Source organism: Protopterus annectens, chromosome 2.part0 (assembly GCF_019279795.1).
Source record: "Protopterus annectens isolate FY-2018-M chromosome 2.part0, PAN1.0, whole genome shotgun sequence".
Classification (NCBI taxonomy): Eukaryota; Metazoa; Chordata; order Ceratodontiformes; family Protopteridae; genus Protopterus; species Protopterus annectens.
Genome location: NC_056728.1, coordinates 1,382,840,101 through 1,382,867,305, shown reverse-complemented (window position 1 = coordinate 1,382,867,305; position 27,205 = coordinate 1,382,840,101). Strand labels below are relative to the sequence as shown.

Here is a 27,205-nt window from a genome sequence, read left to right as displayed (position 1 = left end):
ATTGCCATGAGGAACGGATATCTCATTTCCACTTGGCAAGAACAAATACAGAAAATTTTATTTGTGATGTACCCTTTCGTGATGTATTCATAATTCATATTCATTCAAGTTCATAGATTCGTAGAAATGTGGCAGCCTCAGTAGGGCACAAGATGAAGAGAAAAGTTATATGTAGTTGTTGGATGTGAAATTTACTATGACAATCTGTGCTTTCGGGGGGAGTTTATACTGGAGTTACAATACATGCTGTTGTGATAGTTGGAAGGTTTTCTACTTTGTCTGAAAGTGAAAAGAAAATAGTTGAGTTTAAAATCTGAAATGTTTTGTTTGTCTCTATCACTAGGTACATTTTAATATTGTTGTTTCTTACATTCAAGAGCACATTTGTACTGGTATCTTGTTGAAGCAAGTTATTCAAATAGAGCTTTCACTGCTAATGTGCAATACTGCATAGGCTAGTTTTTGTTGTGCCAGTTAATGATACTTCATGTATGGGTTCCTTTTCCAAACTGCTTCAAGTACTCTAATGCCATAAGTGCTCAACTTCTTTTCTCAGTTTTTCCTACAGTTAGAAACTTTATTTGATGTGGCATCCTTATAAGACTTTAAGGTGGTTTGTACCATTTCAGTTTTTCTTTTTGTTAGTTTTCTCTCTTCCTTGCAAAACTACTTTTTTCCTCCCTTCCTTAATTTGCTTGCTCTGTCCCTACTCACTGCAGAAGGGACCTGCCAGTGTAGCTGCTAATGGTGATAAGGAATTTAGTTTTTATGGAGTAGTTATGACCTTCACAATACTATAAGCTGTGAGGTTTTGCCAGAATGTTAAAGGCACTATGATCTGACCATGAAAACTATGTAAAACATTTGTGATCACCCAGCAGATATGCATTGTATACTGCATTGTTGAGATAGGCAGCCAGTGGAATCTTTTAGCCCAGAACTACACAAAATGGGCCTGGGAAAAGGCAAGTTATCTGTATAACTTTTGGTTGTGCCATTCTACCTTATGCTCCTAACCTGGCAGAACTTCATCCAGAATGTTCATAGGTTCATAGGTTGGTACTAGGCTATCAGCCCTAGGGCCTATACAAGCCTAGCCATAACAATTCCCTGGCTATTTCTTCCCACATTATTTACTTACCTGGACCCCTGTCTAGCAGGGCGACTGACGTGATCCCTGGGGTGTATTTCCTTTCTCCCATCCAATCGTCAAGGTTCCTCTTGAAGAGGTCCAAAGAGGCACTCTGCATTACATGTATGGGCAATCTATTCCAGAGTCTGGGGAGTCTCTGGGTCAGGAACCTATCCCTCCAGCATGTTTTGTTTATTGTGATGACAAAGTTTAGATCCCTGGAGCGTGTAGCTCTGAGGGATTGGGATTTCTTTAAGTGTAGCATGTCCAACAGCTCTGGGTTTGACATGGCCTTGTATGTTAAGCAGAGATCGCCTCTGAGTAGACGATATGCGACAGAGTATAGCTGGAGTTTTTAAGGCGGTCAGCGAGGGCATCTGCTTTAGGCCTGTGATTCTTTTAGTGAGGTATTTCTGAGGCCTTTCCAGTTGTTGCAGATGTCTTGAGAGGTACATACCAAATGGGGCGTTGTATTCTATAATGGGTCTAATGAGGGATGAGTACAGTGGGACAATGACCTCCTTTTTCTGGATGAAAAGCCCTTCATGATGAGGTGTGCCACATAGAAGGATTTCCTGACTGTTGTGGCGATGTGGTTATCGAAGGTGAGACCACTGTCCACCTGTGTCCTAAGTCTCTTATCACACTTTCTGTGTTTAGTGTACTGCCACCTATATGGTAATTCATGGATACATGTTTTTTCCCAAAGGGGATAACAATACATTTCTTGGCATTGAGCTTGAGCCCATGGCTCTGGCACCAAGCATCTGTTTCTGTAAGGCCCTTTGTAGAGTATCCACATCATTTGGGGATTCAATAATGGCTCCCAGTTTGCAGTCATCTGCAAACTTTGTTAGCCAGAGTCCCTTAGTGTTGACCTGTACTTCAGAGAAGTAGATGCCAAACAAGAGCGGCCCCAGGACTGAACCCTGAGGTACTCCACTTGTCACTTGTCTGGAGCTGGATTTGGAGTCGGCTACTTTTACAGTGTGGGTTCTATCAGTAAGCCATTTAGCAACCCATTGGGTGACATAGGGATTAATGCCCAACTTAGTAAGTTTATCTATGATTCCAGAGTGGGGGATGGTGTCAAAGGCCTTGGCAAGGTCTAGATAGGCTGTGTGGACCACCTTACCCTTGTCCATGGCTGTGGAGACTGATTCAAAGAAGTCAGTCAGGTTCAGGAGACAAGATCGGCCCTTCACAAACCCAAACTGGGTGGGGTCCAGTGTTTGAAGGTTGCCAATGTCTTTGTTTATAAGTTCCATGATAATATGCTCCATGGCCTTGCAGATAAGGCTTATCAGACTGATGGGACGGTAGTTTCCGGGATCCAAGGTGGATCCCCCCTTGTGGATTGGGATAACTGTAGCTCTGCGCCACTCAGTGGGCATGAAACCTGAGGTGAGGCTATGATTAAACATGACACTTAGGTGAGGTGCCAGTTCATATTGTAGTTCATGTAGCACACAGCCCGGGATGTCATCTGGTCCCATGGATGCTGTATTCTTGGCTTTAGAGAGTGCGTTTTGTACCTGTGTGGCCGTTATTACTGGAATTTGGCAATCTTCCGGTATTGAGATGGGCCATTTAGGGGGGTGAAGTTGGCACTGAATCGATCTGCCAGGATATTGGCAATATCCTTTGGATCAGTATATTTAATGCCATTCTGTTTTAGCTCAGAGCAGATCTGAGCATTGCCATTTAGATTCTTGACATAGTTATAGAATGCTTTGTGGTTGTCTTTGGAATCTTTGGCAATTTTATTTTCGTAACTAGCTTTGGAGGATTTTATGAGGCATCTCAGTTTCTTACTGAGGCTAGTAAGGGAGTTTTTTGCATCCTGGGATTTTCCTCTTTTCTGCAAAAGTTTCTTCCTTTTGTTGTAAAGTTTGTTTATGGCAGGGGACCACCAGATTGGCTTCCTTTTTTTGGGTGAGTGCATTTTGGTTCTATTTGGGATGGCACGATTCATGCATGAGTGGATGTGCTCGTACAGTGCCTTAGTGTAGGATTCAGCAGTTGAACTTTCAGTTCCCGTCTGCATGGGTGTCATGAAGTTTGTCACTTCTGACTTGAGTAGCATGAAGTTGGCTTTGGAGAAGTTTTTATGGTGGTTTCTTTACTGGGGGGTGGGGGTGGGATGTGGATGTTAAGGGTGATTAGCTTATGGTCAGACCTGACTAACGAGGGTGTGACCATAGGTATGGAGCATTGATTTCCCATGTTGGTAATGACCAGGTCTAGGATATTGGAGCCCCTGGTGGGACTATGGATTAGTTGATCCAAGGCGTTGGAATTTATGAATTCCAAGAACCGTTGCGCAAAGGTGTTGGGACATGAGTAGTTTTCCCAGTTAATGGCAGGGTAGTTAAAATCACAGGACAACATCTTTTACAGTAGTTAGTAAGTGACCCATGGCTGATATTGGTATTTATTCCTTGGTGGTGCTTCATCCATTAACAGCAAGCTTACATACTTCATGACTTGTGCAGTAGCCATTACTGATGACCAGGTTGGGGATATTTGTCATCTCTTAGTACACTTACAGAAGACCTCATGTCTGTGTTGTCTCATGGAATGACTTCTGTAAAACAAACTCCATTCACTCTGTAGGCGGTTTGGCTCTTGGCTGTATGTTTGATGTTTGGGGGGGGGAGGCTTACACTAAATTGCTTCCTATCCCACAGGTTAATATTCTCATTACTTTGTGAGTTTTGGTGTCTGTGACATCAATCAGGTCAAAGTTACAGCCATTAGAAGGGTTAGGGAGGACAGATTAGTGGAAATGATAGCGGTATATGTAATAAGCTATACGAAATAAAGCTTGAATATAACACATAACCAAACATGCGGAGAAATTTTTAAATATTAAAGATTAAATGGGTATCCATGAACTTACTTCAAGATTGTTCTGTATGAACCTTACAGAGAAAGGAGGCACTGTATGAGTGAGGTGATGAGAATCAGTGGCCTTGGAATACCTTATGAACCGCGGAGTCTAAAATAGAATGTACAGTGGAAAATGATAGTGAAGCTGATTTTGCATGGGGATAACTAGGAACTCAGGCTCACAATGGTTAGAGAGGGAGGGTAATATTTTGGATATGCAGGCAGAAACATACATTTAAAATTCCAGCAAGAGAAGTGACGATCCACAATGCAACCCATGTGCACAAGACTGATGTAAGAAGACCTCTGGGAAGCACTGACCTTTATAACATTATAGGTCACAGTCACAGGAGGTATTAAGACTGAGGTGAGAAACTGCAGGGACAGAATTTGAAAAAAAAATGAAATGATTATTAGGAAGACAGGGCTGGAATCCGAATAATGGAAGGAGTGGAGGAGATGTAGGAAATGGAGTGAAGGGAGGAATGAGAGAATGACAAAAAAGAAGAAAAGTCTGTACGAGGAGATTAGTCTGGATCAGGGGAAAGGTGAAAGGAGCAAGGGGGAAAGAGAAGGGCTTGTAGGAGAGCAATAAAGATGCAGAAAAAAAAGAAATATAAAGTGGCATGGAAGGCAATGCCAAAGAGAATTAGGAAAGCTAACATGAAGGCTGAAAGGGAGATCACAAAAAGGGTGTAGACAAGAGGTTAGAAGCCATTCAGATGCATTGGAGAGAGAGAAAACATCCTGTATTAAATGTGGGTACTGACTAAAGAAAGGAATAGGAATGAGAAGGAAGATAAATAGACAGGGCTGCTAAAATAATTGTTTGTGTCAGTGTTCAAAGAAGTAATTAAGGGAAAAATAACTGCTTGGGAGAGAGGAGGAGGAAATGACTACATGGAAGGGAGGTTGATGAGAGGGTGAAAAGAAATTCAAGTTTTAAAAGGGGATAAGGCCAAGGGGAAGTAAAGACCTCTATCTAAGATAGAGAGGTTGAGGGTGAATTTAGAGAACAGTTAGCAAAATCAGTGGTGAGAAGTGTGATCACAGAGTTTTGGTATTGGAGTTATAGAAGTCTGTCGCATTTGGAGGAATGGTGTTAGAACTAGCAAAGAGCAAAAAAAAATGTTTTAAAGGAACTTACTGAATGTGAGGGGCACCTTGTCAATGTTGAAACTTATCCTAGTGAGGAAAGTAATTAGAGGATGGTTGAAAAATAGCAGTTGAAGGTAGTGTCTGGACTTATTAACTAGCACTAGTCATCAAGTGATGATTTCAGTGAAATTCTGTTTGGAGAATATGATGCCATGTTAGAAAAGAGCGATGGATGTGTAACATTAGTCACTAGAATTAAACAAAAAGTCTGTATTGAGCAGAAGCTGGTTACAGTGGAGGACAAGGTGTGGAGGAGAAATTTCTGCAGGGGTGGAATCATTTAAGATGAGGGTGGATTTGACTGCTTGGAGTTTGAGAAAGCTGTGGTGGTGCAGTGGATTGGAATTTTAAAAGACTGATGCTTTTCAAAAAGAGTTATAGACTGCCATTGACAGTGGCTGATATCTCATGACGTTGACCGATAGTTATTGCAATTTAGTTTGTGACTTAGTATGAGAAAGAGCAGGTCTTGGCACAACTTTTGTGGGCTGGTCGGACAGCTGTTTATATAACACCCATGCATGTGGATCATGATTTCTTTGAGTCAGCCTTACAGCAGCATGTACAGTTTTCTGCAATCAGCAGAGTGTCAAAAGAAGACGCTCTGATAAATGTATAATCTTCAGAAACTTTAAAGGTGCTTTTTGGTAGGGGTGCAGATGTTTACATCAGCTCATCCATTGATGGTTAGGTTAGAAAGCTTATCTCAGTCACTGGATTATGTGAACAAGTAATTAGTGGTGAAACAGGGTAAAGGAATTACTGTCTGGTCATAGTCAGAACAGAAGAAGAATGGGAACAGGAGTCTGGCCAAGGGGAAGGTGAGGCAGGTGGGTGAGAGATGTAACTTGCCCACAAGAATGGACACAGAGCTGATGGACAGTATTTGTTGATGTTGATCAAGAACTGTTTAATGCCCTGAGCTATAGCAAAGGGAGGGCTGCATCAGGGAGGTGAAGTGTTCAGCATGTTTGTTACTAGTGTTGCCATAATGTGAGATAAGCTTCGTAACAATTAACTTAGGGAGTCCTGCAGGTGGTCTGATGATGCCCAATGAATGCGTTTGGACTGTGTGTTTTTCCATTTTGCTCATAATTGATAGATGTATATGAACTAGATAGGAGGTTGTAATTATGTCCTTAGTGATAAAGGTTGATTTTTTTCAATCAAATGTGGCTTTAACAAATATATAGGTGCTGGAGCTTAAGAATGGAGTTATGTTATTCATACTATTACTGGGTTGTCTCTTAGTTCCTAATTATAAATGTATTATGTTTTTGAATTATGAGTTTGAGTGAAAATGAGTGTTACTTTGGTAGACTTTAAAAAATTTGAGATGCTGCATTTATGTTCAGGATTGAAATAGTTCTAACTAAAAGGCTGTTTTAAAGCTAATCAGATATAATGTTGATTTGCAGGTAGAATGTTCACATTTAACTGTTATGTTTATTTGTTAAAGGATTATTACCAGCAATGACAAGAGCATGCAGTCTTTGTTTTTAAATGGTAGCTAGGGTAGTATTAATGCCCATTGTAAAGAATAGCTCTTCAGGTAATAGTGATAGAGATGGTAACTCTGTCCTTTATGAACAGGGAGTTCTCCAGGTAATATCGATGTAAGGCTGTTTAAAATATTCACAATGGAGATGGGCATGATGATTTTTTTCCCTTTTTTGTTACTGTCTGCCACTCACTGTTCATTTTACTGAATATCTGTAATATTCTCCATCCATTGACATTCAAAAGGTTTTCTTAAAATAAGTAATACATGACAAATGTATTGCAAGGTTAAATTCAATTCTGATTGTGAAGAAATGTCATATGTAAGCACGTGTTAAAATAATTAAGAATTTTTATTTCATTATTTGTTTATTAGTATTTGTTAACCAGGAAGGTCTGACTGGCCACAAGGTCACCCTTAAGTGAAAGCCCGTGTACGTGTGATAGAGTTTCACAAATAAAATATAATATAACATGCATAATATTACATTGTACAGAGGATACTGAACAATAGTGTGTAACGGATCAGCAATATGACAAATTGGGTTACTTTCATAGGTGATTCTGAAAAATAAAAATCAAGTGCTGTGGATTTCTTTGCTTGGTATTAATCTTCAGTTTGGAATAAAATATATTAGAAAAAGAAAAAATGATTGCAAGTGTATACATTTGTAGTATTTTGTCATTCGTCAGTGACGGCATGTTAGGTGACTCAACCACTGAACAGCTAAGAATGAGAGTGAGTACATCTGGGTTAGTCAGAGAAGAGAGCTAAGAGCATTTATAGAAATATTAACGCAGTGTTTAAGGTTTAGCACATGGGGATTAGGAAGCAGAAGATATTTGCAGAGTAAATAATGAGGACAGAGATGCTACGGATGGACTTATGAGTGCAGTGATACCAGGTGTTAGACATACTGCAGTGGGTAGTAAAGGTATGGTGGCTTACCCTGGTGTACAGGCAGAACATGACCACGTATTCATCAAGGGTTGTTTAAGGTGTTGATTTGTTTTAGAGCACAAGTGGTAATGAGTTCCATATTTTCGATACATAGAAGGAGCAGAGGGAGGCCGCCTGCAGAGTTGTTAGAGGTGTGTTTGTTTAAATATGTAGAGTCAACGACAATCAAAAGTTTTCTTGAAATTTGTAATATATGACAAAGGTTTTATAATGTTAAATTCACTTTAATTATGAGGAAATGCCATGTGTTATGCTAAAAATAGGTATTAGGCATGTTAGATATTTTTTTAAGTTGAGTTAGAGTTTAATAGATTAATAGCAACTGGGAGAGCATTCATTGCCTCTAGAGGTAGAGTTCTCCAAGGAAATGTTACCTGGTAGACTTATCACAGGTGTGATAGCCTGAGAGATAGGTTAATAAGTGTATGGTCAAGTGTTTGCTTAATGCATATTGTCTAGCAAGTACAGTAAAAAGTCCCTACAAGTGAAGGAGTTTTCCAAGGATTTGCTACTTTATTGGATTGGGAATTCACATGGGACGGTAATTAACATGGTCATGATTTTATTTTGAAGGTATATGTTTAATACATGATTAATTATGCACTTTGTTCTCAAGACATACTGCCCATATGGTAATGCTGTCAGTATTTTTTGTGGGTAACACTGTCAGCTCTTTTACTGACTAAATCTTTTTGAAATGTCACCGATTTTATAATTATACCCTTATTAAAGAATGCATTACAGAACTGTACAGGACTGCTACATAAGCTTGATTTGGTACAGGTATTAATGTGAGTTATTATCCTAAGGTTGACAGACTTATGCGCTGCATCTGAAAATTGATAATTCAGTGCTTTTGCATGAAATATTTTGCCATGTGTCTGGGTAGTATAATGTGGTGCAGGGATAATGACTGGACCTGAAGAAGTATTATAAGGGCATGTAGATTGCCAAGTATTGGTCTGCAAGTTGGTAGCTGGATAAACTCCTAGGCGTTAACAGTCTTGTGGATGGTGCTTGAGGGTAACACATTTGCTAGTGATAGGTGCTGGTATGATAGCATTCATTCTCTTTTGAAGTATTTGTTAAGTTGTAAACTTGATCATTGGTTGCTGCCGTACTTCTTAGCATAGTTGTGGAGTGATAGATGATTATTATACTGGTGCACTGTTACATTTGCAGGTAACTATTAAAGAGACATACAGTTCTTTTTCAGAATAAAATTGTAAGGTATGCATTGTATTAGTATTAAGGGATTGAGAGCTGGGATCTTTTAACAACTTTTATACAGTTACGTGAACATCTGGGGATAAACAGAATCAGTTACTTTAAATGATATGTTTATTTTTTGTTGCAATTTCAGTATAGTGTTCAGTAAGCACTTTCTGAGCATTCAGTTCCATATGACCAGTTGTTTCTCAGCTCACAGTTATGGTGACAGTGCCCCCCACACACTATTTACTTTATTATTATTTGTTTCCCTTAATGGTCTTTTGGAAAGGAATACCATCAATGCACCACTTATAAGCGTGAGGAATACTATTATGGTTCAGTGGTCCAATGTAATGATTCTGACTTTGCTGTTCATTAGCTGTGAATTAGTAGGTTATGCTGTCAACTCAATGAGAACTTTAGGTTAAAATATACTGCATAACCAGACATAAATCCTGTTTTTATGTTATTAAGGGAGAGAGATTAGGAAATTGAGGCAAAGTAGTTTGTTGGCTTTAGAACTGAATAAGTATTTGATGCCGAAACAGATATTAACATGGTGCATATGGTATAATACGATGAAGGCTGATGGGAAGGAAATAGGTTATTAAAGCACTGTTGTAGTGAGATTATGGATCAAAACCATGGTGAAAAACAGTCAAGGAAATTGTAATGACTACCAGTAGGACAGTTGTTTCTTTCCCTTCCTCTTGCTCTGTAGATATGTAGTCCTGGGCAAAGTATATTATGGAGGAATGTGATTTTTAGTAGGCATCGGGTAAGAGATATAAACATGTTGAGAGTTGTAACGAATGTGATTTTTAGTAGGCGCTGGCTAAGAGACATAAACATGTTGAGTTGTAAGGAATGTGATTTTTAGTAGGTGTTGGGTAAGAGACATAAACATGTTGAGAGTTGTAAGGAATGTGATTTTTAGTTGGCGTCGGGTAAGAGACATAAACATGTTGAGAGTTGTAAGGAATGTGATTTTTAGTAGGCGTCAGGTAAGAGACATAAACATGTTGAGAGTTGTAAGGAATGTGATTTTTAGTAGGTGTCTGGTAAGAGACATAAACATGTTGAGAGTTGTAAGGAATGTGATTTTTAGTAGGTGTCGGGTAAGAGACATAAACATTTTGAGAGTTGTAAGGAATGTGATTTTTAGTAGGCGTTGGGTAAGAGACATAAACATGTTGAGAGTTGTAAGGAATGTGATTTTTAGTAGGAGTCGGGTAAGAGACATAAACATGTTGAGAGCTGTAAGGAATGTGATTTTAGTAGGCGTTGGGTAAGAGACATAAACATGTTGAGAGTTGTAAGGAATGTGATTTTTAGTAAGAGACATAAACATGTTGAGAGCTGTAAGGAATGTGATTTTAGTAGGCGTCGGGTAAGAGACATAAACATGTTGAGAGTTGTAAGGAATGTGATTTTTAGTAGGCATTGGGTAAGAGACATAAACATGTTGAGAGTTGTAAGGAATGTGACTTTTAGTTGGCATCGGGTAAGAGACATGAACATGTTGAGAGTTGTAAGGAATGTGATTTTTAGTAGGCGTTGGGTAAGAGACATAAACATGTTGAGAGTTGTAAGAGTCAAGGAAGGTTAATAAAGAGTAAAGAACATTATTTTGTGCATGCTTTTGTAACCTGGTTTGATCAATAACATTGTTTTTATGAAAAAAGGGGGGAAGAACAGCTGTTAACTCGAGTAGTTTTATAAGTGACCTGTCTGTGGCACTCCATTTGGGCAGCTGTATAAGAGGTTGAAGTAAGCATGTTGATGAGAAAGGGTCACCGCTTCTAATGGCATGGATCCAACACTGTTATAATGTAGGCTGTTAGAGGATGATGCTTGTGTAACTACTATCATATCACTGTCCACATGGCTTCCACACGTGAGCATTTTTGTACCTGGAATTGAGCTGGCTTCTCCCAATTATGGCTATTTTTAAGGACTGAAACAGTGGTAGGACCTCCACCACAGAGCCTTTCAATGGGGTCATAATGAGCCAGTCATCCATACATATGTGAAAATACCCAAAAGTTCTGTCTACTGCAGACTTCTGGCACCAGAGCAAACACTTTTGTAAGGATTTTTGAATAGAAGTGAGGCCATGTTGCAGCTGTTTGACTCTGGTAGTGACACTTTCTCAGAGTATAGTGGAGTTTCCAAACTTGATAAAATTTGGTAGGTGTCCATCATGTCCAGTGACACCATCCAGTTCTTTTGGGAAAGGCAAGAAGACATGTCTGCAGCTTGGTTGGTTGTGCTCATTGAAGTCATTGATGTCCAGGACAGGATGAATCCCCATATATGCTTGAACAATAGTCTACTGATTCTCGAGAAATAGAGGCTGAGACTACACCAAAAGCTCATTTGAAATAAACCAGTTCCTGAGAGGAGCCCTTGTTGGGAGGGCAGAGAAATGTCTCCTTCAAATGTGTCAAAGACCTTGTTCCCGGTGACAGAGAAAACTCGAGAACTAGTGTTCCGTGGGCATTTCTAGCCAGTAGTCAGAAATACTACAGAGCATTCTGCAGAGCCTACCTCTTTACAGACTTGTTAGAGATTGTTGAGGAGCCAGAAATGCCTAACACTTGAGTGCTATTCTTTCTGTCTTGAGAGGTTTTATCCTGTTGGTGATATGGTCTGGACTGGCTCAAGAAGAAAACTGTTGAGAGTATTGTCCATACCAGTTATGGAAATCAGGGCTTTTCTAGTGCTGTGAAGCTGCTGAGTAGCTGATGGGGAAACGTCAATGAAGAAGACTTTCCTGCAGAAAGAAACCTGAAGAGTAGTCTGGAGTGAGCCTCAGCTACATCAAAGATGTAGGCACACATCTGTTTCTGTTGCCCTAGTTACTGTATCAGCACCATTGAAAGGTCAATGAGCTATGTGAAAACTTACTAAGAGGCCGTAATAGGAGACTTTTCTAGAGATGTGTTGATCACAGAATCTGAAACCTGTGAAAGCTTCCCAGACACTTGATCCACTTTGTAGGTCTTGAGCAGAAGCAAGTGAGAAAAGTAATTAAGCACTGTAAGACCTAGTGATACTAAGCACTACATCTTGCAAGATCTTCTTAAAGCTTTGCTGCTGTCTTTGTTCATTTGGAAGGTTCCAGGATGCTGAGGTCTGTGAGCGGTATAATGAGATGAAGAGATGTCATGTTTGTTTTAGAATTCTTCCATAGTATAGCTTGCCACTTAGCCAAGGGATACATATCATATCTGCCTTTTTGGCAACTGAAGCACCAGTGTTTAAGTGCTTCATTGCTGGAAAAAATGACATTTTTAAAGATCAAGTGCAAAGCTTTTTCACCATTTCTTTTTGTTATAATTGTGCCCTTATCTTGTAAAGTGGGCTGTCTTATTCTAAAATGTGTGGATTTTAATTTAGTTACTTCAATGGACTTATATGCATTACGTTTAATAAACTGTTGTTCCTGTTTATAGTATGCTGAACATCATTAGCATCATCATCAACAACCCTCTTTTCACTGTTTTCTGCATGGGGTCAGGGGGTCCTGTTAACTGTCACTTTCTCTTTATCTGTTCAATGCCGCTCTCCTACCTTCTTCGACACTCATGCATAACAGTCCCAACTCTTCTCTCTCACAATCCATCCACCTCTTCGCTGGATGCTGTAATTTCCTCTTGCCTTCTTCATATCTGTCCCAAATCTTCTTTACCAGATTGTCTTCTACTTTTCTGCACTTGGTCGAACCACTGTAACCGGCTCTCTTTGACCTTTTCTACAACTGGAGCTACTTTGGCTTCTGCTCCTATGTCCTTATTTCATCTGTCCCAGAATGCACATTCTACCACCTATCACATGCACATCTCCGTCACCTCAAGTTTCCTCAACTGCTCTTCCTTTACTGCCCAGGTTTCTGTACCATACATTAGTACGGGTCTCACCACTGTTTTGTGCACCTTACTTTTCAGTTTCTTTGGCATTCTTTTTTCCATACACTACCCCTGACACTCCTCATACAGACTTCCCTTTTCCATAACCATCCCTCCCAGATACTTGAAGCTGTTAACCTGTTCCACTGTTTTACCTTCTATCTCCGTTTTCAGCTGCTTTTGATTTCCCCTCATTTGCTGCCATTACAGATGTCTTATCTGTACTCAGTTGTATCCCATGTGCCTTCAGTTTTACGTTCCATTCCCCTATAATTTGCTGAAGTTCTTGCTCTAGAGTCTGCATGTAATGCCACATCGTCTGCATACAGCAACTTTGTTGATCGTCCCCTGTGACCTGTTTGCTTTTCATACTAGTAATAGACTACATTAGCAGTGGGCTTAGAGCTGAACCCTGATACACACCCATTTCTACTGGGAACCCTTCTGTGAGACTGAACACAGTCCATACTTAGGTTATTGGATCCTTGTACATAGCCTGTGCTAATTCTACCAATGTTTTTGGGACTTGTCATAAGCTTTCTCCAGGTCTAGGAATGCCCAATAGGAGTCTTTCCTCATCTCTAGCTTCTTTTCAACTACTGGTTTCACTGCAAATGCTAGATTATTCTGCTTCCTTATCTGAATCCAAACTGCTCATCTCCTGTCTTACTTTCTACTACTCTGTGGTTTCCTTCATCAGTTACCCTCTCCAGAACTTTCATGCAGTGCAGTAAGAGTTTGATGTTCCTGTACTGCTAACAGTTGTCAGTTTCCCCTTTCTTCGTATACACTGGCACTGTTCTCCAATCATCTGGGATGTGCCTTTCTCTTCATACTGCACTCAGGAGCCACTTCTCCCCTATTTCATCCATCATCTTTGTCATATCTTCTATGACCTCATCTGAGCCTGCTACTTTCCTGACTTCATTTTCCTTGGTGATGATCTTATTTGTTGTATGGTGGGCACCTCCTCTAGGCTGTGTCTGGGGTAGTAGATCTTCTGTGGGGTTTTCTTCAGTCAGAAGCTGCTGGAAGTACTCTTTCCATCTGTCTTTGATGTCCCGTGGGCTGGTGAGCAGGTTGTTGCTGATATCATTTATGAAGGCTGTCTGATTATCTTCTTTATCTTTCTGTCTTTGCCTTACAACATGATAGAGTTTCTTTGTGCTATTTACTGAGTCATTTTCCAGAAGCTGGTAGAGTACCTCTGTTGTCTTGTTCTTTGCTGCTGCAACTCCTCTCTTAAATTCTCTGGTAGCCACTCAGTATTTCTTACAAGCCTGGTCTGACTTTCATGTTTCCCCACTTTTTCTTGCACTTCTCCTTTCATTTGATGACTTCCTCAATGTCTGCATTCCATTACCTGCTTTCTTTATGTACCTTATTTCCATGCCTGGTTCAGCCACATATCTGTTCTGATGTTCTCACATATGCTGATGTGAGGCGCTGCCATTATTCTTTAACTCCATGTATTTCCAACTGTTCTTGAGGTGCTGGAGCCATGAATAATTCCTTGAACTCTTGTGCTTTCTATTCAGTCAACTTCCAGATCTTCAGCCTGGTCTCTGTTGAACCTAGAGCCTACTTAGACCACTGCTTGCAGCTGATTGTGGCAACCAGTGGTTTATGCTGTGAGCCAATTGTATAGCTGGGGATGACTTTGCAATCACTGATTTTACTCCAATGCCCTTTCCTTACTAGAAGGGAGTTTACCCAAGTTGGATGTTGGACAATCTTGTGTTTGATCTTGTGACCCTCTGTCTTACTAAACCATGTGTTGGGCACCATCAAGCCATTTGCCACATGGAAGTCTAGAATGGCCTCTCCTTCTTTATTCCTGTTGCCCCTCCCATGTGGACCTAGCCAGTCATTTCCTGTTCTGTCTGTCCCAGTATGTGCATTCAGATTGTATGCATGTTGAGCAACTGTCCAATTACTTCTTAACTCGTTGTTATCCACCGCTGCCTTCTGATGATGCATTACAGGAGAGAAACAGTTTGCTGTAGTAGATCAGCATATGTTCTGTAGTCTGCAGAAGGTTTTATTGCAAAGTAACCAGAATGCAGTACAGTCAGTAACTCAGACAGTAAATTAATAGATAAACACAACTGTAGTCAAGTAAAATGTAACAAAGTAAAATGGAATAGGATAAGATTCATAGTAAGGTCTATATTGCTTGGCAAACAGTGAATAAGCAAGCATGGAGTGTTATGATTATGTTCTGCAATCAGGAAAAAGATAAACTTGGCAAGTGCTTCCCGAGATCTTAACAGCACTTAGGTGTCATTAAGAAGTTTTCGTCAAGCACCCCTTAACAATGTTAAGTTTGAGTTTTCACTCGGTAAGCACTTAACAAGTTTATCTTTTTCATGATTTCTAAACATAATTGTGGCAGTCCATGCACTACAAATAAATTCCTAAGTAAGGTTTATTGTACTTGGCATACAGTGTAATAACACAGATGTCACACTGTAGTAAGCAGTTGTGCACTATGGAATGATCGCTTTATCTTCACATATGCACAGATTATTGCAAATGTTTTCTTTTCAGCACTAGTTCCTTGCAGTGTAATATACATACTCCCTGTACAGTAGGACTGCCATTGAAGTGTTCACAGGTCCATATTTTTCTCTTTATGATCAGTTGGTAGACAATGATTTATTAGTTTTATTTACACTGGTTTTATTGTACTGTATGCCAAGCAACACACACCATACTAAGAACCTTATTCTGTTCCCTCTTACTTTGGTAACTTTCACTTGAATATCGCTGTGTTTATTTGTTTATTTATACCAGACTAAGTAACTGACTGTTCTGCATTCAGGTTACTTTGTAATAAAACCTGTTGCAGACTGCAGAAAACATGGCAACCCACTACAGAACTGTTTTCCCGCTAATATATCATCGGAAGGTAGGGCTGGGTGACATGGAATCAAGAAGTTTTTGGACAGTTGCTTAGCATACAGTAAACACAAACACCAGTTTATTAAACTTAATAAATATTAGTCAACTGAAATAAGTAAAGTAAAAACTACACATTTCAGAATAAATAAAGCCCACTTTACAAGATGAGGGCATAATTATAACAAAAAGAAATGGTAAAAAAACTTTGCACTTCATCTTTAAAGGCAGGCTCATATAGGAGAATAACCCAAGGCATTACCTTCATCTTCATGAGTTATTGGTTAAGTGTCTTCTGGGGAGAAGGGGGGGGGGCTCCAACCAGTCTATGGAGGACCTCAAGCTGGAGTGGTTTTAGAAACGAGGGATGTTCCAAAGTGGTACCATTAATAGGAAGGGTCTCATTATTCTAGTGTATTTTGTATGATGCCCTCAGACTCCCTCAATCAGGAATGTTCAGATGAGGGGGCATCTCCCAGCATTAGTTCCAATGACTTGTGCTCCTGCTAGATGGTCTCTATGGGGGACTGCAGGTCATGTTTGTGAGTGGACAAGTAACCCCTGGCTTAAGGGAAAATGCCACTTGAAAGCGATGCTAGCAAGATTGGTATTTTCCTTAATCTGAATTTTCTTGTGTACTTGATCATGTCCCACAAACACAAATGAAGCTGAGTAGATCTAATGTGATTGGTGTGATCAAGTACCCAGCAACTGTGAGAGGGTTTGCAGAAACATAGTCAGAATTTACTCCTGAGTCTTTGAACTGAGTGGGGACAAAGGGAGCAGATTCCCTTCACTCATTCTCCATGACTATGCCCCATTCCCAAGAGTGGTGAGTGAGGAGGAGCCTCACCATGCATTTATGGTCAAACGTCAATCACAGACAGAGTTTGACCCCCCCCCCTAGTTGAAGAGGAACTCTGCTTTTTTGGGGAGGGGTTGGATAATCAAAGATTGTATAAAAGGTAGACTTCATTATGAGTTGATGATTTGGCTACTGCCTTCTCCCTCTCATACCATCTTTTCCAGCTGTGGCATCTTCCTTAAATGGTGTGCAAGACCACCTGTTGAAACCTATACTGGCTGTTCTCCATCACAGTCATGGTGCAGTTAACATGGCCTCTGTCTTCACCCACCTAAGATCACCTGTTTGACTCCCATTTATTTCCAACAAACTGAATTTAGTGCTATGTTCCTTTGTGAGTCTTACCCAGTGAAGTAACCACCAGAATTTCACTTAAAAATTCTTTTTTTTGGCTGTAAATGTGTGAACATCCTTATGAAGTATACTGGAAATGACTTCATGTCAGGTGTGACTGTAAATACTGTAGACTCACCTGTGAAATAACTAAGTGATCTTATTTGATACTGATGACCTAGTTTCTAGAATAATCCTGCCGTCTGTGCTGATGTTTGGTTTGGAAGACACATTGCTGAGGGATAAGCAGCAAATAAAACTTTTCTGGGACTGTGGTATGGAACTTTGTGTAGCATTTATTAACCTCAGAGTATCTGAAGGTGAATATTAAGAACCAGAACACATATATTAGAGGTCCAGAGGGGTGTAATGGCATGTGACATTGCCAAACATTCCAAATCTGTTCATCTATTGGCAGCATTCTCCCCTGTACTTGGCACTGACATGTGCCTGTTTTGCTGTATGCTTCTGGTCCATGAGCTTGCTTAGTGTTATGGTCTGGGATTAGAGTGTATCTGTTTCTGTATCAGAATCATATTGCCCTAGTGCTGTGAGTAAACAGTGTCAAACAGTTGCAGATTTACTCTTGCTAGAGAAAGACAGCTGGGTAGCAGATTTAATAGCCATTTAAGAAAGTACTTAAAGCTTAGAAAGTACAGACAAAAGTTGGCCAGCATCAGAGTTTCAAAATGATATGTTTGCCCACATTCAGCAGAATGTCATCTACCAGTGCTGCATAAGTTGAAGGGTAAACACTGTTGAATCCTTCAAGCAGAGTATGCATTGTTAACAGTGCTGCAGAATGTACAAGTCTATTGATATAGTATGCAGTAGTGTCCCCTGGTGGTCTTAAACATGTTTAAAGCATCATACATCTTTCAGCACTAGTGTGGCAAGTTAGATTATAAGTTTTGATGTATTTAACCATTGACTTGGTGAGGAATGAAAAATGTGTGTGTTAAAATGTCCTCATTCAGAGAGGGATTGGGAGAAGATTGTTATATTTGGCTTTGGTTTATCTAAACCTCCAGCACTGTATGGTGGTGTACGGAGCTCAAAGGTGCTGGAAAACAGGAAAGCTGCGTATGCAGTCAGGTGCAGATGTATTGTAAATGTGGAGAATTGCTAATATATTGCTGCTTGTTTCTTGTGGGGTGGCTAGGACATGAGAAAAATGGGCCTAGTTTTTACTTATTTCCTGCCAACTGTGCACAACTGGCAGTCACGACTAGCACAGCAGTGGCTGTGAATCTGTAACAGATGAAGGAAAGTGCATTTGTATAGGAAGTCTGAATGGAAACCAGATGACAGGCTAGCTTGATAGTGGGAAGAGATGAAAGAACAGCAACGTAAATATGAGAATAAGCAAATCTGTTGTAGATGCTATTCTCGATTGCACCTTTGCATATTACTGTTGCATACTTCCACAGCATAAAAGCAAGCATACTGTTTTCCAGTGCCTGGAATGATGTGACAGATTGTGGCAGTACAGGGCTGATGTGTAAGAAGAGGAGGAGGAGTGTTCTATGTGATATTGTTTAATCCTTTGGAAAGGATCAGACTTATATATTTCTATTTTCACAATAATTGAGTAAGTAGGCTATCCCACGATTCAGGGATGGCAGGTAAAGAACTCAGTTGCTGTGCCTACTGCACAGTTTTGTCCCCAGTGTTCCATAGAACAGAATTAAAAAAAGCCACACCAGCAGGATGGTGTGAACCCAAGCTGTGTTAGATGTTCCCAATCAAAACAAAAGTAGGAAAATATTGAATGGGATTGTCTCTTCATGGTTGTGACTTTTTTCAGCTTAAAATTTTTGAAAGAGGTAAGAGGGAGCTTCAGTAGGACCATGCTCATAACAGGTTTGAATATTTCTTATGCAGTGGCAGCCGTCAGTGGCAATATCATGGAAAAATAGGGATTAAAAAAGTATATCTTGTGGCTGAAAAATGTCAGATAAAGATGGTATGCAGATTTTATGTTGCTGTGTTATTTGTACTGTTTTATATTATACATGGGACCCGATACCTTTCCCCATTGAACTAGTACCATTTGATCTTGTTCATCAGGGTCAGCATGGCTGCCATAGCTGAAACAAGTGCAACTGGTATAAAAAGTCAAACAGCTCACTAAGAAGTTGGTGAGAAAGATTTTACTGAGCTGCAGATCCGTTTTTACATGTGAATTTTCTTCACTGACCTCTTATATGTGTGTGTGTGTGTGTGTGTGTGTGTGTGTGTGTGTGTGTGTGTGTGTGTGTGTGTGTGTGTGTGTGTGTGTGTTTGTGTGTGTGTGTTTGTGTGTGTGGGGGGGTTGTGTCAGGTTCCATGTACTCAGCACAGGAAAGAAGTTTGTCTTTGAAAAATAGAGGCACTTTGAATGTAGAAGCCAACTCTAACTTTCAAAGATGATTTAAAGAAAAGAGATTAGATCATGCGTTGCACTGTATCTCAAATATTATTTCTCGCAATAAAGCAAAATCAGTCCAAAATTTAATTTGTAATTTTTCTAGGAGAAAATAACAGGAAATCTGAAATCTGGACTGATTGTTGGAAGAATGTGATTTTTATAGAATTTGACATTTCTAGGCCCGAGCACTCATTCATTATGATTTGTATTTCATTTAATATTTATTGCTTGCGATGCTGTGAGATTGTTTTATTGAATGTTCTGCACTTAAGCTAACTTTTAATTTTATGTTTAGATATACTAAAGATAAGGGAATCTTTGTAATGAATAAAAATTATACTTAAGACGAAATAAGTAATTATACTGATAATTTTTATTTAATTCCTTTAAAGAGCCATAACCCAGTGTTTGTGAAAATCATGTGAAGGAAATACTGCACTGCTTTGTACTGGGGCCTTTTATTTTAATTTAATTGATTTTTTTATTTCTCATTTTTATCAAGAGTATGAGTTAATTGCATAGCAGTTCATTTTGTTTTTCATTTTTTGGTGGGGGGAGTAGGAGATTATTTCAGTGATGAGGTCCTAATTACTGCTGCTTTTAAAAGACATGGTGGAAGAAAAACATTGTAGTATTTCCTTGGGTGCAATTCCATTTCCCACTGCAGTGTTTTGTTTTTAAGAACAGAAGTTTGTTTTTACAAGTCCTGACTGGTAACATAGGTGACCCAAAATCAGTCAGCAGGTGAGGAAACTGGAAGAGTCAGGAGAGGAGCGAGAGATGTGTAATTTGAGCTGAAGCGCTTGTCTGGGAGGTAGGGTTGTGATGGATTCTTCCCTGTGTTAACCTGGTACTCTTGGGTTGTGGTATAGGCCACTCTCCCAAGAACAAGGTCTTGGGGAGGGAGAGGCATGAATGGATCTGCCAAACCTAGTGCTGTAGCTGTAGTGGAGGTAAGTCAAGGAGCTGGTACACGTCTGTATTGGGGCAAAGATAGTCTTTCTGTTGTGAAGTGGAGGCACCCACATCACCACCAGGGGGGTGGGATTATGGCATATGTGAATGAATGGGCCAGTAGGTCATGGGGAGCTGATGTTGTAAGAAACAGGTCACAAAAAAATGATTAACAAAAAAAAAAAATATTCTAAAAAGTGGTGAAGGCACTTCTTGAATAATTTAACCCCCGGCAGAATCAATTCTTACACATTAAAAAACTTCAAAGTCATTATAAAGTGCAGGTGCTAAGAAACTGTGATGTCTTTCATAATATTCACTGTTGAAGTCATCACCTCTGGGATTATGCTGACAGGAGCCTAATTTGCCATCCAAGCATCCATAGGTTTAATTTCCAACTTTTAGCTTTGTTTGACTCCCTCCCACTTGGATTTCAAGACATTGGAGGAAGGTGAGTTATTAGCCAGCACCATCTTCAGATCTTTCTTTTTCTTGTTGTGATGCCCCAGCTATGTGCCAATCAAATGGCCCTTTCATGGCCTCCATCACATGAAGGCAAGGCCAATCAGGAGTGGTCATCCTTAAGACAACCATCATGTAGTTTAACTTTTGTAATTAACTTCAACCCGTAATGCTCACCCAGCAACAACCTGTGGGTGAAACATGTAATTGGAGTTAGTACTACTCCTTCTTTCACATTAGCAAGGAGACTGTGTCAGCAGAATGCCCCTAATTACCCACAGGAGCTACCACTTGGTGGTTTCCCCAGGTATCTGCCATGGAAATCAACCATATGCATGCACCCAAGTGCATGTGCACCTATGCCTCCTGGGGTAGGCACATTCATCCTTCCCACCTGTACCATCAAAAACCTGAGACAGTACAAGAACCTGGGCTGTAGTCATGCTCTATATCACTCTGTGCCATCAGTGCAGGCTGTCTTCAGAGCTTTCTTGCCATAATCTAGTTATGTGTGGTGAATATCGCATAGTCAGTCTGGTATGTCAGCCTACTTCTACAAATGTTTGATAAATACTGTTAGGAGAATCTTTTCTTATCTTTTTAGTGTTTTTTTTTTAATCTCTGGTAATGACAGTGATACTGACACTGTTTCATGCAGTAAGAAAATCCCACACAATGATTTTCACATACAGTGTCTTTTGTTTTTTTGGCTTCTGGGGGCTTGCTAGACAGAGGAAATCAGAAAGCTTTCCTTCTCATACATAATGTCCATGTTCTGTCCCAATTCCTCCTGTGTTATTGAGGGATTCTGTTGCAGCAGAGGAATTCCTCGGATCCTGGGCTACATAATATCCTTCATTTTGATGGTACCCCTAGCGAGGGTCCATGTGATGAAACTGCAGCTGTACCTCAAACAAATGGTGTTATAGCACATTCCATCACTTGCATGCTGTCAAAAAAGAGATTGCATAGTGGAAAAGAAGGTGCACTTCACTCCTGTGGTACATTCCAAGCTGGCCCAGGGGACCTAGGACCCTTACCACAGACCCCTTGGACACAACATTGAGGGTGGGTCTTATGTTGGAGATCTTAGAATCCAGCACACATGGGGCAACAATATTGGTGGAAAAAAGCACGTAAAAGTAAAAGAGATAATATCCGTAGTTCTATCTCTAAAACCATTCAGTCAAGGTCTAGATAATGGGCACCCTGTGCATTCTCACAGGCAACACCACAGTGATGTAATATGTTAGCATGCAGGGCTGCCCACTGTTACATGCATTCTAGACTGGCCAGTGCAAGCTTGGGAAGTGGCTCATGAATCAGGACCAATCCATCATCTTGTTTCCCATCAAAGGAGAATATTTTAACAGCCAGGCTGACCAGGCCACAGTCGTACCCCAATAAATGGATGTAGGCATACCTCTCAACTGTCCAGATTTTTACATCATTCTTAGTCTGTTCCTCATAAAATTTGTGGTTTTCTGTCAAATTACTGAGGATTGAAGTCACTAAATGACAAACATTTGAGTTTCAGACTTAATGTCCTTCAGAAAATGTGTACTAACACAAATCCTGCTATTCTAGAAGCTTTCTAAGTTTATAAGAGTAATATTTAAAATTTGTCACTGTTTCTAGGCCTTTGTCCCCCATTATTTTAGGGTTTGTCCAGATTTCTTGTGCAAACTCAAGAGGTATACAGATGTGGTGTAGCAGAAGTTGCCCTTTTTGCTTTCAGAATGAACAGGCAACTCAGTAAAGTTTATTGCAGGATAGCAGTTCCTGGAGCCTGGAACATAGGTGACTTCTGCATTCCATGGATAGGTCTTGCTTTTTATATGTCCTGCCAATACAATAATCCTGATTTCCAGGTTATTATTGGTTATAAAGGAGGAGAGACCAAAAGTATGTTTACCCCCCCCCCCCTTGCTGTGGCAGCACTGGTACTCCCTCCATCAACTTCTAGCAATTGAAGAATCCATAATGTGACTTCAGCAAGTAGACCTTTTGACTCAAGAAGAGAGGGACCTTGCTGCTTCCCAACTTCAAATCTCTTATGGCTGACAGTATGGATGATTTAGTAGTCATCCCTTCTAGTTACATGTTTTCAGAAGGCACATAGTGAGAAAAACTAGGAAACCAAACACAAAGAGCTCCTACTCAGCAAAGTGGAAAATATTTTCTCTCTGGAGCTTTGCTTGAAACTAGAACCCTAGTTCACCTGGAATTTCAGTGTTTCTCGGTAATCTGTCAGACCTTTACAAATCAATGCTTTCTTATGCCTTTGAAGATGCATCTTTCAGCTATTTCGCCTTACCTGCTTTTAGAGGCTCCCTTTTACTATTGCCAGTCAAGCAGTCCCTAAAAGAGGTATTTAATCTCAGACCATCCACAATGGACACTGCATTGAACACACTATTTCAGCTTCACTAAAGTACATCTCTGCAAGATGCTGTTTTTGATGGCCATAGTATCTATCAGAAGAATGTCTAAGCTGCAAGCCTTGGTGTGTGAATAACCTTTTCTGACCTTCCACAAGGACACAACCACTCTGGATACCAACCTTACCTTTATGCCCAAAGCAGTGGTAGAACTTTCATTGAATCAAGTTGTTCACCTCCTGAATTTTTCCCAAACCCTTGGAAGAAGGGAAGGAGAGAGCCTTGCATGGTTTAGATGTATATAAACAACTGAAATAAAGAACAAAAACAATTAGAAAATCAGATTAGCTATTTGTCTGCTTAGCAAAGGGTAGGGAGTGGAACCTATGAGTAAGAAAACTCTATGTAAGTGGCTTACCTTGGTAATATTGTGTTTTGGTAGTCTTATCATGGCAACCTGGAATAGGCCATGTAAGACTACATTTTGCTAGAGCCACATAAGCTACTACAGCATTCCTCAGGGGAAGAGATTGTCAGGTTTGGAAGCATCTAACTGGTTCTGTGTCTATATCATCTTCAAATATTGTTTTGGGGGTTTGTATCCAGGACCAGGCCAAAAATTAACACAGCCATTTCCCAAGATCTGCACTCTTGATAGCCCAGTCAGGACCAGTAACCCACTGGTCCTTATTCTCAGAGATGCCTCCCAGAAGTGATGACTGTAGCAGTGAATATTATGATGAACATATTGCAGTTGTGTTTGTAACTTTCATTCATTGTAGATTTGTATCTGTATTTTACAGTCTATAGTGCTGTTCCCCTCACTTTCCTATCTTTTGCCTGGTTAAATATTTGGACATCTTAGTATTGGGTGGTTATTGTCTACACTATATTCTACCAATCCTTTCCTCTCATTTTCCACAACAGGTTTCCTCCTTTCCTCTGACTCATTCTAGAACCTGGAAAGGCAGACCAAGGCCTTCTGGTTGAATGCTGTTCCTCAGAATGAGTCTCCTAGGTCCGCTGGTGGTGTTGGATACTAGACAGGCTCCTTGGCCAATCAGGGCAAGAAAGGTCTGAATATGGCATCAGATGATGGCCCTCTTTTACACATCCTGAGTTCTGAGTAGGAGGGAGTTGGTTGAAGCCAAAAGGGGAAAAGGAAAGATGTTCTTCATGTTTTACTGTTGTAGTCCTAACTTGTGGGATTTCCTGCCATGAAAGTTCTTGGCCAGCCCAACTACCAGAGAAAATTCTTTCCTCTTCCTACGGCTGGTGGTCGCCCTGACATCAGTACGCTTGGGTAAATAGGGAGCCAACCTATGTCATAAAATCAGTCTTTTCTTGCTGTTGGAGCTTGAAACAGTTTTACAGTGTATCTGCATAAGAGAGAAGTTGTTGGAAAGATAGGTACCCCATTGGGGAACTCCTTTCTTTTGCTTTAAACTCATATCAGATAAAGTAAATAATTGTCTCCTCTGTGGTAAGCAAATCCCACACAGAGACTTCCACTCGCTTTGTGTCACCTGTTTAGGCCTGGATCATGACATCCCCAGTTGCCGCTTTTGTACCCACTTTAACTCTAGGATTATCAGATGTAGGGCCAAGATTTTAACTAGATTCCTTAGTCTTGAATCTTCTCATCAGCATCAGATGATGTCCACTGGTTCTTTGGAGGTTGAGCGGCCTTATGCGTAAGAAGGAAAAAGATAACAGACCCAAGCATACACCCTCAGACGACAACCATTCTCTGTCTGTTTCTCCTTCTAGGTTTGTGATTGTTGAAGAAGGAGAGGTGCTTTCGCAGCCCCATTCTGTAGCCGAGATGGTGGTGCAGGCCTCTGTCAACACCATTCAAAGTCCGACATGACATTGGGTCCCTCTGCTTCTGCACAGGCCCATGCTTTCAGCTCATTGGTTCAGTTAGGGACTTTCAGGTTTGGAAGCATCTGTGTCCACATCATCTTGAAATATTGTCTTTGGGGTTTGCATCCAGGACCAGGGCATAAATGAACACAGCCATTTCCCAACATCTGCACTCTTGATAGCCCAGTCAGGACCAGTAACCCACTGGTCCTTATTCTCAGAGATGTTTTGCAGAAGTGATGACTGTAACAGGAATATTATGATAAACATATTGCAGTTGTGTTTGTACCTTTCATTCATTGTAGATTTTTATGTATATTTTTGCAGTCTATATTGCTGTCCCCCCTCACCTTCCCATCTTTTGTCCTGGTTGGATATTTGAACATCTTAGTGTTGGGGGGTTGTCCTCTACACATTACTCTACCAATTCTTTCCTCTCATTTTCCTCAACAGGCTTCCTCCTTTCCTCTGACTCATTCTAGAACCTGGAAAGGCATACCAAGGCCTTCTGGGTGAACACTGTTCCTCAGAATGAGTCTCCTAGGTCCTCTGGTGTTGTTGGATATTAGACAGGCTCCTTAGCCAATCAGGGCAAGAAAGGTCTGAATACAGCAGCAAGTGATGGCCCTCTTTTACACATCCTGATTTCTGAGTAGGAGGGAGTTGGTTGAAGCAAAAAGGGGGAAAGTAAAGGTGTTCTTTGTGTTTCACTGTTGCAGTCCTGACATGTGGGATTTCCTGCCATGAAAGTCCCTGGCCGGCCCGACTACCAGAGAAAATTCTTTCTTCCTCCTAAGGCTGGCGGCCACCCTAACCGACATCAGTACTCTTGGGTAAATAGGGAGCCAGCCTGTGTCATGAAATCAGTCTTTTCTTGCCATCGGAGCCCAAAGCAGTTTTACAGTATCAGTTGGCCTGCACCAGAGAGACATTGTTCGAAAATAAGTACCCCATTGGGGAACTCCTTTATTTTGCTTTAAACTCATGTCATATAAAGTAAATAGTTGTCTGCGCTTTGGTAAGCAAATTCCATACAGAGACTTCCACGCGGTTTGTGTCACCTATTTAGGCCCAAATCACGACGTCCCTAGTTGCCGCTTTTGTGCCCAGTTTAACTCTAGGATGATCAGACATAGGGCTGAGATTTTAGCTAAATTCCTTAGTCTTGAATCTTCTCATCAGCGTCAGATCACGCCCACTGGTTGTCCGGAGGTTGAGCAGCCTAGGCATAAGAAGGAAAAGACAACAGACCCAAACATAGGCCCTCAGATGACAACCATTCTCCATCTGATGTTCTTCATACCACATTGCTGCAGTCCTAACACTTGGGTAGTCCGCTGTCCCAGTCGGCCCGAATATTGTGATTGTTGAAGAAGGTGAGGTGCTATCATAGACCCCTTCTGTGCCCAAGATGTATTTATTTATTTATTTTACAGTTTGTTTACCTGGGTAGTCCATTGGGCCAAGAAGAGCCCATTTTCAGTGGAGTCCCGGGGAGAAAAGCTCCATAAGAACATTATACAATTTAGACATATCATAAAAATGAGTAATATAGTTTACAATTTTCAAGAGAAAGGGTAAAAAACAACATGTCATTAAGTATTTACAAAATGTCTTAGTTCATACAGTAGTAAATCTAAAACAGAGGTGAAGGAGATTTGCATAGGTATCATATAAGCATTTTAGCAGAGTATACAGGGGATAGGAAGAGAATAGGTGTCAAGTAAGAAGAGAGAGAGAGATAGAAGAATAAGTGGTGTAAGAGGAGTCCAATGGGGTGGGAAGAAAGGGGGGAGAGGGTAAAGGTAGCTTAGAAGGTAGTTATGTAGGGCGAGAGCAGGAACATTCCCATAGGGATGTGAGATGGGAATGCAGCAAGGTTTTAAAGGTAAAGTAGTTAGGGTGGTGTGGATGAGATGTGGCAGGGAGTTCCAAAGCCATGCTAGAGAAAAGGATGGTAGTTGTTTGCCTGGTGGGCATGCAGACTTGTGTATTTCAATCAGATTTTGGTTATTTGATCTCAAGAGTCTGTCGGGTAGGTGCATTTTGAGTGAAGAGGCTAGAGAGGGGCAGAGAGATGGAGGAAGATAAGTTTGTGGGCATGCGTGAGTTGGATGTAGGTAAGATAATTGGGGAGCTCTAGCCAATTTAGTTTGAGAAGGGCATTAGAGTGGTGGGTAGAGGACTTGTAACCAGTGGCAAATCTGGAGATTTTATTATAACAGGAAGAGAGTTTGGTGTTTAGTGAAGCTTGTAGGTTAGTGAGT

General features: G+C 40.5%; 1 protein-coding gene across 21 annotated transcripts in view; it reads left to right on the top strand.

Annotated features, from left to right (window-relative positions):
- Positions 1-27,205, top strand: part of CAMK2D (calcium/calmodulin dependent protein kinase II delta) — a 1,797,486-nt gene that overhangs the window by 1,592,108 nt on the left and 178,173 nt on the right. The gene's annotated exons all lie outside the window — the stretch shown is intronic.